Source organism: Salvelinus fontinalis, chromosome 19 (assembly GCF_029448725.1).
Source record: "Salvelinus fontinalis isolate EN_2023a chromosome 19, ASM2944872v1, whole genome shotgun sequence".
NCBI classification, from domain to species: Eukaryota; Metazoa; Chordata; class Actinopteri; order Salmoniformes; family Salmonidae; genus Salvelinus; species Salvelinus fontinalis.
The window spans coordinates 8568744-8579836 of record NC_074683.1 but is presented as its reverse complement, the minus strand read 5'-3'; the positions used below and the strand labels follow the sequence as shown (position 1 = coordinate 8579836).

General features: G+C 44.7%; 1 protein-coding gene across 1 annotated transcript in view; it reads left to right on the top strand.

Annotated features, from left to right (window-relative positions):
* The first annotated feature begins 9484 nt into the window (after positions 1-9484).
* Positions 9485-11093, top strand: part of LOC129816313 (sodium channel protein type 2 subunit alpha-like) — a 49226-nt gene continuing 47617 nt past the window's right edge. Inside the window, exon 1 of the mRNA XM_055870632.1 lies at positions 9485-9620. The gene's annotated coding sequence lies outside the window, so the exon portion shown is untranslated. The remainder of the gene's footprint in view (positions 9621-11093) is intronic.

Sequence of the window (11093 nt, the reverse complement as noted above, 5' to 3'; positions counted from 1 at the left end):
GAGGAAGGCCCTAAAAATTGTCAAAGATTTCAGCCACCCTAGTCATAGACTGTTCTCTCTGCTACCACACAGCAAGCGGTACCGGAGCGGCAAGTCTAGGTCCAAAAGGTTTCTTAACAGCTTCTACCCCGAAGCCATAAGACTCCTGAACAGCTAATCAAATGGCTACCCAGACTATTTGTATTGTCCCTCCCCCCCTTTTTACACTGCTGCTACTCTGTTTATTATCTATGCATTGTCACTTTAACTCTACCTACATGTACATATTACCTCAATTACTTTGGCTAACCTGTGCCCCCGCACATTGACTCTGTACCTGTACCCGAAAACCTCCCTGATCTTTGAGGTTGAATCTGTGTTTGAAATTCAGTGCTCGACCTTATAGATAATTGTACGTGTGGGGTACATAGATGAGGTAGTAATTAAAAACACTATTATTGCAGACAGAGTGAGTCCATGCAACTTACTGTATGTGACATGTTAAGCAAATCTTTACTCCTGAACTTATATAGGCTTGTCATAACAAAGGAGTTGAAGACTTACTGACTCAAGCTATTTCAGCTTTTCCTTTATAATTCAATTGTTAAAAAAAATCCACTATGACATTATGGGGTATTGTGTGAAGGCCAGTGACAAAACAATCTAAATGTAGTTAATTTTATATTCAGCCTGTAACACGACAAAATGTGGAAAAAGTCAAGGGGTGTGAATACTTTCTGAAGGCACTGTAGATGCATGTGAAGTTATGATTTTCCCTTGAGACATCATATTGATGTTGAATGCCCAGCGAAATGCTCTAACTTTGTCACGCCCTGACCATAGAGAGCCCTTGTTTCTCTGGTAGCCTATAAAATATTGCAACATTACAATTGCAACCAAATATGTCTTCATAAAATAATTCCCTCCAGGGCTCAAAACCAAGTCATCTCCTTCGCATAGAGTTAATCAGGCTGTTGATTGTGCAAACCCACAGTTTCATCAGCTGTCTGGGTGGCTGAACTCAAATGATCCCGAAGGAGAAAAAGCAGGATGTGAAGGTTCACAGCTGGCAACAGCTCTGGTGGACAATCCTGCAGTCAGCATACCAATTGAACTCTCCCTGAAAAGTTGAGACATCTGTGTCAGTGTTGTGTGACAAAACTGCACATTTTAGAGTGGTATTTTATTGTCCCCAGCTCAAGGTGCACCTGTGTAATGATATTTAATCAGCTTCTTGATATGCCACACCTGTCAGGTGGATGGATTATCTAGGCGAAGGAGAAATGCTCACTAACAGGGTTGTAAACATATTTGTGCACAGAATTTGAGAGAAATAAGCTTTTTGTATGCATGGACAATTTCTGATGTCTTTCATTTCAGCTCATGAAACATGGGACCAACACTCTACATGTTGCATTTATCTTTTTGTTCTCTATAGTTTCAAAATGCTGACCCCCTCCACTCAGATTCAAGGTAGGTGATGTGCGGTGCGCAACAGGCATGGTCCCTGACCACTTGATCTGAATGAACTGTGCCTCTAGTGTAATTCCTGTCACGACCGTGTGGGGGAGAGACGGACCAAAACGCAGCATGTGGAAAATAAGCAATCTTCTTTTATTTTTTTAAAAAGGAAAAACGAAACCAAAACACTTAAAAAATAAAAAAACAACAAACGACCGTGAAGCTATAAACGTAGTGCACATACACAGGCTACAAACGTTCACCATAGACAATTACCCACAACAAACTAAAGCCTATGGCTACCTTAAATATGGCTCCCAATCAGAGACAACAGAAACCAGCTGTCTCTAATTGGGAACCCATTCAGGCAACCATAGACTTTCCTAGACAACTACACACAACATAGACACAGCTAGACAACTATACTAAACATAAACCCAACTACTCTAAATAAACCCCCTAAACCTTACAAAACCCACATAAATTACCCATGTCACACCCTGACCTAACTAAAATAATAAAGAAAACAAAGAATACTAAGGCCAGGGCGTGACATAACCCCCCCCTTAAGGTGCGAACTCCGGGCGCACCAGCACATAGTCTAGGGGAGGGTCTGGATGGGCGTCCCTCCACGGTGGCGGCTCCGGCACTGGTCGTGGTCCCCACCCCACCACAGTCACTACCCGCCTCCGTAGCTTCCTCCAAATGGCCACCCTCCACATTAACCCCACTGGATTAAGGGGCAGTTCCGGACTAAGGGGCAGCTCCGGACTAAGGGGCAGCTCCGGACTAAGGGGCAGCTCCGGACTAAGGGGCAGCGCCAGGATAAGGGGCAGCGCCAGGATAAGGGGCAGCGCCAGGATAAGGGGCAGCGCCAGGATAAGGGGCAGCGCCAGGATAAGGGGCAGCGCCAGGATAAGGGGCAGCGCCAGGATAAGGGGCAGCTCCGGACTGAGGGACGGATCCTGGCTGGCTGGCGGATCCTGGCTGGCTGGCTCTGGCGGATCCTGGCTGGATGACGGCTCTGGCGGATCCTGGCTGGATGACGGCTCTGGCGGATCCTGGCTGGTCGGCTCATGGCTGGCTGACGGATCTGGCTGCTCATGGCTAGCTGACGGATCTGGCTGCTCATGGCTGGCTGACGGATCTGGCTGCTCATGGCTGGCTGACGGATCTGGCTGCTCATGGCTGGCTGACGGATCTGGCTGCTCATGGCTGGCTGACGGATCTGGCTGCTCATGGCTGGCTGACGGATCTGGCTGCTCATGGCTGGCTGACGGATCTGGCTGCTCATGGCTGGCTGACGGATCTGGCTGCTCATGGCTGGCTGACGGATCTGGCTGCTCATGGCTGGCTGACGGATCTGGCTGCTCATGGCTGGCTGACGGATCTGGCTGCTCATGGCTGGCTGACGGATCTGGCTGCTCATGGCTGGCTGACGGATCTGGCTGCACATGGCTGGCTGGCGGATCTGGCAGATCCTGTCTGGTTGGCGGCTCTGGCAGATCCTGTCTGGTTGGCGGCTCTGGCAGATCCTGTCTGGTTGGCGGCTCTGGCAGATCCTGACTGACGAACGGCTCTAGCGGCTCCTGACTGACGAACGGCTCTGACGGCTCGGGACAGACGGGCGGCTCTAATGGCTCAGGGCAGACGGATGGCTCAGATGGCGCTGGGTAGACGGATGGCTCAGATGGCGCTGGGTAGACGGATGGCTCAGATGGCGCTGGGTAGACGGATGGCTCAGATGGCGCTGGGTAGACGGATGGCTCAGATGGCGCTGGGTAGACGGATGGCTCAGATGGCGCTTGGCAGACGGGCAGTTCAGGCATCGCTGTGCAGACGGCAGACTCTGGCCGGCTAAGGCGCACTGTAGGCCTGGTGCGTGGTGCCGGAACTGGTGTTACCGGGCTGGGGACACGCATCTCAGGGCTAGTGCGGGGAGAAGGAACAGGGCATACTGGACCCTGGGGACGCACATTAGTCCTAGTGCGTGGTGCCGGAACTGGTGGTACCGGGCTGGGGACACGCATCTCAGGGCTAGTGCGGGGATAAGGAACAGGGCATACTGGACCCTGGGAGCGCACATTAGGCCTAGTGCGTGGTGCCGGAACTGGTGGTACCGGACTGGTGACACGCATCTCAGGGCTAGTGCGGGGAGCAGCAACAGGACGCACAGGACTCTGGGGACACACAGGAGGCTTGGTGCGTGGTTTAGGCACTGGTGGTAAAGGGCTGGAGACACGCACCATAGGGCTAGTGCGTGGAGGAGGCACTGGTGGTACTGGGCTGGGGACTGTCACAGGAGTGTTAGTACGTGGGGCTGATACAGGAGGTGCAGGACTAGGGAGGCGCACAGGAGGCCTGGTTCGTGGGACTGTCATTCCCAGACGGTTAGCACGCACATCAGGACGAGCATGGAGAGCTGACTCAGGTAACATCACATCCCGCACACGCTCTGTCGGGTGGATCTTGTGCCTCATGCACCAACACAGCAGCTCCCTCATTTCACTCTCTTCCAACCTCCACAATAAATCCTTAACAGTCTCTGTATCATCCCCATTGCTCACCTCCAACATCAGCCCGACTGGCTCAGGTTCCCTCTTAGAGTCCTCACGGGTAGCACGGGAAGTTGACGCAGATCTCCCATCTGGACTCGCCACACTCCCCATGAGCCCCTCCCCAAGAAATTTTTGGGTATTACTCACGGGTTTCCAGCCTTGCTTCCGTGCTGCCTCCTCATATCGCCTCCTCTCGGCTTTCGCTGCCTCCAGCTCTTCACGAGGGAGGCGATATTCTCCCGGTTGTGCCCAAGGTCCCTTACCATCCAGTATCTCCTCCCATGTCCAAGAATCCTGTGTAGGTGGGTCCTGTTGCCGCTTTACACGCCGCTTGATCCGATGTTGGTGGGTAATTCTGTCACGATCGTGTGGGGGAGAGACGGACCAAAACGCAGCATGTGGAAAATAAGCCATCTTCTTTTATTTTTTTAAAAAGGAAAAACGAAACCAAAACACTTACAAACTAACAAAACAACAAACGACCGTGAAGCTATAAACATAGTGCACATACACAGGCTACAAACGTTCACCATAGACAATTACCCACAACAAACTAAAGCCTATGGCTACCTTAAATATGGCTCCCAATCAGAGACAACAGAAACCAGCTGTCTCTAATTGGGAACCCATTCAGGCAACCATAGACTTTCCTAGACAACTACACACAACATAGACACAGCTAGACAACTATACTAAACATAAACCCAACTAATCTAAATAAACCCCCTAAACCTTACAACCACCCTAGACACTACAAAACCCACATAAATTACCCATGTCACACCCTGACCTAACTAAAATAATAAAGAAAACAAAGAATACTAAGGCCAGGGCGTGACAATTCCTGTCATTATGTTTGTCAAAAATGACTGTCATTTAGTGTATATTGATGTAATTAAAAGTTTTCTGGCGCATCCCTCATGTCAGCATCGGTTTGGACATGAGGTTGTAAACAATATGCATATCACCTACACTTTGACATGTAGATTTTTTTATTTATTATATTAAAAATATATTTGAATATTATTCCATTGTTGGCCTCTCTGATCTAATTCTGATTGAAGTAATTGTTTGATATAGTGATTTTTGTGTGTTTTTTTTACTTGCCCATTCGGACAACTTAAATCTATATTATGCTTTTCCCCAAATTAGCTAGCTAGTTACAAGAATCTTTGGTTATATCAACATACTAAATTTAGCTGTCTACTAGCTAGCCAATATTGCTACTGTGGTGTACAGCAAACTCTCAAGCCTGGTGTAGCTAGCAGTCTAGCATGGTAGATTGGGAACTTAGATACAGTGCATTCTGAAAATATTAAGAACCCTTGACTTTTTCCACATTTTGTTATGTTACAGCCTTATTCTAAAATGGGTGAAATATTTTTTTCCCCTCATCAATCTACACACAGTACCCCATAATGACAAAACTAAAACCGTTCAATAAACAATTGTGCCATAAATATATATAACAAAAAAACTTATTTACATAAGTATTCAGACCCTTTGCAATGTGACTCAAAATTGAGATCAGGTGCATCCTGTTTCCATTGATCATCTTTGAGATGTTTCTACAACTTGATTGGAATCCAACCTGTGGTAAATGCAATTGATTGGACATGATTTGGAAAGGCACACACCTGTCTGTATAAGGTCCCACAGTTGACAGTGCATGTCAGAGCAAAAAACAAGCCATGAGGTTGAAGGAATTGTCCTTAGAGCTCTGAGACAGGATTGTGTTGAGGCACAGATCTGGGAAAGGTACCAAAAACATTCTGCAGCATTGAAGGTCCCCAAGAACACAGTGGCCTCTATCATTCTTAAACGGAAGAAGTTTGGAACCGCCAAGACTCTTCCTAGAGCTGGCCACCCGCCCAAACTGAGCAATTGAGGGAGACGAGCCTTGGTCAGGGAGGTGACCAAGAACCCGATGGTCACTCTGACAGAGCTTCAGATTTCCTCTGTGGAGATGGGAGAACTTTCTAGAAGGACAACCATCTCTGCAGCACTCCACCAATCAGGCCTTTGTGGTATAGAGGCCAGACGGAAGCCACTCCTCAGTAAAAGGCACATGACAGCCTGCTTGGTATTTGCCAAAAGGCACCTAAAGACTCAGACGATGAGACAGAAGAGTCTCTGGTCTGTTAAAAACAATATTGAAGTCTTTGGCCTGAATGACAAGAGTCACGTCTGACGGAAACCTGGCTTCATCTCTATGGTGAAGCATGGTGGTGGCCACATCATGCGGTGGTAATATTTTTCAGCGGCAGGAACTGGGAGACTAGTCAGGATTGAGGGAAAGATCAACGGAGCAAAGTACAGAGATCCTTGATGAAAACCTGCTCCAGAGTGCTCATGACCTTAGACTGGGGCGAAGGTTCACCTTCCAACAGGCCAATGACCCTAAGCACACAGCCAAGACAATGTAGGAGTGGCTTTGGGACAAATCTCTGAATGTCCTTGAGTGGCCCAGCCAGATCGACTTGAAGCTGATCTAACATCTACAGTAGTTAGATGTTACAGTAGTTGGGTGGTGGCCAACCTAGGTGGCGCAAAAGGGGATGCTCATTCAAGCTTGAGCAGAGAAAATTAAAACAATGTTCAATAACAATGTCGGAGATGCGATGAATTAAGATGTTTAATTCTGTTTTTCAGGCCATATGATCAGCGGAACTATTTTCCTGCTGCCATTTCTCCTCAAAGAGGATCCATCACAGTTGTTTGTGGTTGATGAGGTAAGTGAAATAAGAATTGTCGTTACGACATTTTGGAACGCTCATGACTTTTTTTGAGCCATTAGTGCAGAGCTCTACAATTAGGTTCTCATCACTTTGAATTCTTAGAGTTTGAAAAATGTTTAATTCACTTTGCATTCTGCCCACCCAGCAAAGGCACCCCGATAAGCCTATAAAAGGATAAATGTCTGTACAGTCACTTGGGACATTTATTCTCATGGTTCACTCACTCTTTACTCGCTCACTTTTTTTCTCTGTATTGTGTTTGTGTGTGGTCTGCTGTCAAATGATTGTAGACTCCAATGATTTATCCCAATCTGTCAGGAACATAAAGTTAACAGAATGTCTCACAAGAGAAATGTAATGCTAATGGATTGGAAGATCATGTTCTTAAATTATGAAGGTTTAACGATGTGAAAGTGATGGCCCCTTCCGCTTTACTACCATGTCCTGTCACATACTGATGGGCTCATGTTCTTAGATTATACTCGACCTCTATCATTGAACAATTACATTGTTTTAAATTGGACTTTGAAATGAATGGAATTTGTACTTTGTTGGAAATTGTACGTTGAGTTTGAAATAAAATGAATGGCAATTCGTTGGAAATTGTACTTTGAGTTTGAAATGAAATGGTACTTTGTTTTAAATTGTACATTCTACTTTGTTTTGTACTTCTTGGTTGTATAACAAACTATTGGTACATTTGACATTTGTTTAGTCATTATTGATTCTTATTTCAACACATTTGAAAGGATCAATGTATTTTAACAAAATTGCTGAAGAACCACCATATCTTAAAGAAACATTTGATTTAGGTTCTATACAGAAACTTTTAGAGATCTACAAAGAACCATCAATGCTGTGCTACTGAAGGTTGGGTTAGGGTTAGGGCTAGGCTTCTTTGTAGAACCAACAATGGATATTTGTAGAACTTTTTATGCTGGATCCTTGTGTAACCAATGGTTATTTGGAGCTCTTGATATTTACATTGTGTTTTTTTGTTGTTGGTAGGGTTCTTTAAAGGAACATCCCATTCATGGTTCTTTAGAGACCCAAAAATGGTTCCCTATGGCATCGTTCTCAAGAACCCTATTTGGTTCCAACTTGCGCCTTTATTTTTAAGAGTGTGAATCAGTTAAATGATTTGGAGCATTTAAAGCAGTTAAAATCACACTCCTCACTGCACGTTTCAAAGTGTCCCAACACATACTTGCTTTCCCATGATGCATGCTGTTCTGCCCAGGGTTGTATTAGCTCAGTCCAGGCCACATTGGTCAAGTCCCCTTGCTCAGATGTTGCATGCATCAACCAATGGTTGCGTGCCACATCATCGACTGTGTCACCAACTGACAGATTGCTATAACATATGATGCGGTTAGCTGAGAAGTAAAATACTTGTCCAGGCATTGTAAAATCTGGGTATTCGTCAGCAACGCCTAGGCAGGGGAACGCACCCATTGTCTGGCTAGCTGGCACTCAGACAAACACTGGCTCACTAGGGCACCATCCATTAGGATCCCTGTCTTTGAGCACTGATGTTCTAGAAATGACTGAACCCGTTAGTGTAGTTAATGATGATTCAGAGAAGTGGGTTAGGGTGGATACTCACACACTGGCCAACCGTGCTATAGCAACATGAACCCAGCAATGTGCCCTGAATGAAAAAAAAAGCTCCCGGAAAAAACATTTAACAGGGAGGTCTGTAAATGTCACACAGCGGTTTGTTAGTCATACATCAATGTGGGCCCATTTGGCAACAAAATGAATTTACTCAGAAAACAAAACCTGGATAGAATCATCTAAATGAAGTTAATTAAAAAGTGTGTCCTTGGAATTGACCCAAATTAGAGTTTAAACAACACATTTTCCTCCATTGTAACACCAATCTATATGTACTCCCTTCACTCACACCTCCAGTCGGGATCAGACTAAAGAGATCCTCTCATGTTGAATGGAAAACTACAAAGACGTTCAATAAAATAAAGTGTTTTTTCTCTGGAAACACAGAATTGATGGTTGCTGTATTTCAGCACATGGATGAATGATATGTACAAAGAGCAGTGCAGTGGATTTGATCCCTGAACAATGCTGCCTGCAGCCACCAGGTGCCATCAGAACACTTGAAAGCATATAGTCTGTGGGTATTTTTGGGCTAGAACGACAGAGTATTCACTCATTCATTCAATATTCACACTTGTTTATAAGTGCATTTCTCTGCCTTCTTATTTGTCACAGATTTCCTCTAATAAAAATGTTTTAAAATACTAAGAAATCACACAAAGTTGGTATTTTGTACTGATATGATATGAAACTGTCTCTAGTGCTACAAGGTGTGTTTTTTAAATTGATGCACACAAATGTGTATGTGTAGTGAAGCCTTTAACATTTTCATAATGAGAAAAACACACTCTGACATCGTATTACCACAGTCACCCACCGTGTGTATCAGAAACTACCCCCATACTTCACCAACATCCAGAGATGACTAACACTTTTTGAATGTTCTTCAATGTGTTACAGTAGGTATGCCTACATGTAATCTCCATTTCAGTGATACTAAACTGTAGGCTGGCCATTATCTCTTCCAGACATCCACAACCACAGACAGACATTATTTCTGATCACGCACACAACCCCGACTCTCTGCCGTCATTGTTACCCGGTAACAACCGGAAGCGCAACAGAATGCTCTGAACAAGACGACCGTGGCAACAAGTTAATCACGCTCTCCTGTGATTTTTTACCAAATACCAAATCGAAAGAAGAAAACACATTTGACTTAGTCAAGTTTACACATGTGTCCTTCAATCACCTTACTCGGGAGAAAGCAACATCGAGGCGTGCCTAGCGATTATTGTCTTTACCTGCCTTGGATGAAAAACGAATGGTAAGTATATGGGATGGGAATGGGTGCCATAGGGCTGCCCAAAGGTGGGAAATGATTGCGTAATTTGAACAAATCTCTCAAAAACAGGTATGTCTACCATCTTTAATGTCTCAGGTGAAAACGGAGTGGGAGCTGTCCCTGTTTTTCAAAACTGATGCATTACAAGGCTGATGGAAAAATATCGGCAAAGAAGATGCCTGGAGGGCCCTGATACAATAATGATCAGTTATTGGTCACAGAATATTCCATGATGTGTAACCTATAGCTGACCTATTCAAATAATTATGATAGGCCTTATTATATACTCAGATAATGTAGTTTAAGGTAATCCGTACTATGGGCATTTTGTAATTTTGACAGGGGATTACCAGATTTTCCAGATCTGTATTTTATTCATTTAAAAAACAACTGTGGCGTAGGTTTTAAAGGGAATTAGTCTTGATGGGTGAAATAAGCTGTTTAGCAGATAATACTATGATCCTGCTAGTTATTACAGATTTGTGTGATCAAACCTTCTTCTTAAAATGTCAATGGATCAAACCCTGGATCAGGCATGAAATATAAGGGGTAAGGGGATACCTAGTCAGTTGTCCAACTGAATGTATTCAACTGAAATGTGTCTTCCGCATTTAACCCATCCCCTCTAACCTCTGACAACATTGTCCTTTCGGCATGTCCAATCTCCCATAGAAAATATAGTTCAACACAAAATATAATGCGCCCTACTGTAGCCTAGTTTAACCTTGCTAGAGCGGATATATGAATCGAATGTTATTGATCACTGTGATCATAATAGTGTCCCGTCTGCTGCTGCAGGATGGTTTCAGCTGACCCATCAATAGTGTTTCTAATTGGGTGCCACTTCTAGGTATTCCAACCTGTTAGATTAATGTCAACAAAGTGGCAATAAGGCTACCGACGTTGGAACAGCCGGACAAATAGCCTACTGTAGCCAACACTTCATCAACTGGGACTAGAGAGGCTGTAATATGATTATTGACGTATAAAGACTATGAGAATTGAACATATACCAGTCAAGAACGAGTTTACTTTATCCCACTAGCAAAACATGTTTGTATGTATATATCTGCGACATAGGCCTGTCATAACTCTTCAATATACATATATTTATAGGCTATACATCGTAATCAGTCTGTTTAAACTCATCATAATGTATAGGTCTACATTATTTATAGTGTCGCCGACGCGCTAAATGTGTCACACTTCTCCAATCATTCTACAACTTAGCCCATTTTTTTTCTCAGAAAAATCGAGGCGTGAGGCGTGATGCAAGCAGTGGTTGTGGGCGCTTGGATATAGCCTACTGTCGTGTACGTGAATGGGAAGGGTGGCTTGAGGGTGTTGGTTCTACCAAACTCGCTGGGTAGGGTGGAGATTTTGCTATGAGTGAGCCTTCTCCATGGAAATAATTGAAGCCTCCAATATGGCGACAGCAGTTGAACCCCCTCCGTA